We start from the raw sequence: 2,948 nt of genomic DNA on the forward strand, positions 1-2,948 counted from the left end.
TAAGCACCTTAACACTAAGTAAGTTAGGTAAGGTTAGGGTGGTTAATCTTAAGGTTAAATAAGCCAGAGAGGTGATCCAAAAATAATTTTCACTCATAATTCTGAAGGAAAATGAACTGACGATCCTTATAATCTGTTTAACTTCACAATTAAGATGAGTTTCATATTGTCTTAACCTACCCTTTGTGGGATAAGACCCATCAATTATTTGTTCACTGAATATCTATATGGAAATACACTGTACTAACAGTTGTATAGAGATAGGAAAGTGACCATTAATTATGTGCCAGTTGTGCATCAACATTCTATGGTACTTAGCACTTGAGTCTATGTGAACATAATGTGCATTGTTTATGCCGTCTACCTTTAATGCCACTTGTGACAGTTTTTTTGGCATTTATCAAAGCCATTGTTAACAATTATCTCGTGTTAGATAACGTCTTATATGTAATGGTATTTCTCCAGATTTTTTTGTATTTAGCAACTTTGCCGATAAATCTAGTGACATTCACTGACCGAGCTGCTGCAGGCCAGCCAGCTGTTCCCAGGTGCCTGTCTTGTTAACAACTTTACACCACATTCATGTAAACATTTATAAAATCCTCGAGCATTATATCAATATTCAATAACTGCATTTTTTTTTTAAATTTAACAACAAATATTACAAGTTATTGCCCCAGTAACGTTTGTTTGTAAAAAATCGCAGTTAATGCCGAAAGATATTTTGAAAGGTGTCGATGTGTGTAGGGACACCCATAATGTGACTAGTGTAAACACTAAACTTAAGCGGAGTTCAGTAACATTTACTCTTCTGGAAAAATGCTACAGTTAGGTAAAACTTATTTACGAGTGCTGGAAATTATGTGACCGAGACCTGCCGGTACAGCAAAGTGAAAATCTGGTGCTAGCGGTGGAGCGTATTTAGAGATCGACATTGTATACCCGTTGTATAAGACGACTCTTAGTTTTAAGAAAACAAATTGGAGCTTCAAAGGTCAACTTACAGGCCACTGTACTGTACATCTACAAGAGTAAAGTTGGACTCACAAATAAACCTCCAGAACATAACTCATTCATCAGTAGAACTCCTCCTATAGTGGCTTATAATCATTGTGTACAGTACATCATTTGGGGGAAGTATTTTCATCGCAGAAAAGTATCTTGGCTTTTATAATGGGAGCCTATGGAAGTATTGATGTGATTTACTAAAGGTTTCTCAGGAACAAAACTTTTATAAACTGAGGGATGTCTGTAGAACCTTTCTAATATTAAAAGTACCAGAAAATATTAAATAAAATACCAGATAGTAATTACAGTCCAGTTCACTTCAGGTCTAGTTCACTGCAGGTCCAGCTCAATTCAGGTCCATTTTAGCCAGTGGGGGAGAAAGTATATGAAAATATTACTTAAGACAAAATACTGCACTGTTACTATGTAAAAATTAAAACTTGTAGAAATTACAGGGAGTCCCCGCCGATATGAACGGTGTTAAACATGAAATTTACAATATATCATCAAATGATATTCTTTACTTTCATTTACTGTATTGTCAATCTATTTCTCTTTTGTCTTAAATTAATTGATTTTAGATGTATACAAGGACTTAGGCTATGATATAGTGTGATTTTAAACATTGTTCTGTAAGTATGGTATGCTCATGGCGCAGCCGTGTTCCGACTTAAGTACAAATCCGAAAAAGAATGTCATAAGGAACGGAACCTGTTCGTAAATTGGGGGCCCCCCTGTAATCTTCTTCAACGGAACCTGTTCGTAAATTGGGGGCCCCCTGTAATCTTCTTCAAAACTACTTTAATAATAATAATTTAATTAACTGAAGTGAAACAAAAAACTATAAAGGTGAAGAAAAAAAGTAGTATTAGTAAAAGTGCACCAAGGCTATACAGTCTACTGTAGGTACACAAAATGAGCACTTCTAGGCATGCAAGACTATATAGCCTTGGTACATAAAATGCACAATTCTGGTACCAAGGACTATATAGTTGGTACACTTCAAGGCTACAATATACAGCTACTCCTCGAATTACGACCTACTGGACATACAACCGCCTCGGTCGTACCAAATTTTTTTTCAAATTACGTATTTTCGAGTCCCGACTTTAGTGATTGCGCTGTGTACTGACAAAATTTTCGTTTGTAATTCCCTTCAAAATGGTTGGCATGCTTAAAAATGAGAGTTTTGTGGTGCTGAGAAGAAAAAGAGACACCCATTTTAGATTTTCTACGTATCTTAGCATTTTCGACCTGGATTTGGGTCCCTAACCCTCTCGTAAGTCAAGGAGTGGCTGTACAGTACCCAACAGTATAATACAGAACAGTACAATAAAATACAGTATAGTACAGTACAATAAAATATAGTACAGCACAGCATAGTACAATACACTACAATAGAATATAGTACAATACAATATAGTACAGTATAATAAAGTACAGCACAATACAATATACTACAAAACAATATAGAACAGTACAGTATAATATAGTACAGTACAATAGAATATAGTACAGTACAATATAGCACAGTACAGTACAATATAGTACAGTATAATATAATACAATACAATATAGTACAATAAAACACAGTACAGTACATTATAGTACAGTGCAGTACAATACAATATAGTACAGTACAATACAATATAGTACAGTATGGTACAGTACAATATAATATAGTACAATACAATATAGTACAGTACAGTACAATATAGTACAATACAATACAATATAGTACAGTACAATACAATATAGTACAGTATGGTACAATACAATATAGTACAGTACAGTACAATATAGTACAGTACAGTACAATATAGTACAGTACAATACAATATAGTACAGTACAATACAATATAGTACAGTACAATATAATATAGTACAATACAGTTGTGAAAAACACAAATGTATGAGGCACTCGGTGGAAGCGAGTTAGT

The 2,948-nt window shown here is 34.1% G+C and overlaps 1 long non-coding RNA gene across 1 annotated transcript; it reads right to left on the reverse strand.

Moving 5' to 3' along the window:
- Positions 1–789: 789 nt before the first annotated feature.
- Positions 790–2,393, reverse strand: LOC121874424. The gene is made up of 2 exons (XR_006090415.1): positions 1,765–2,393; positions 790–1,719 (listed from the first exon to the last, which is right to left on the reverse strand). It is a non-coding gene; the product is annotated as an uncharacterized LOC121874424 (long non-coding RNA).
- Between the last annotated feature and the right edge of the window lie 555 nt (positions 2,394–2,948).

The sequence above is a fragment of the Homarus americanus genome, unplaced genomic scaffold (genome assembly GCF_018991925.1).
Source record: "Homarus americanus isolate GMGI-L3 unplaced genomic scaffold, GMGI_Hamer_2.0 scaffold42052, whole genome shotgun sequence".
NCBI classification, from domain to species: domain Eukaryota; kingdom Metazoa; phylum Arthropoda; class Malacostraca; order Decapoda; family Nephropidae; genus Homarus; species Homarus americanus.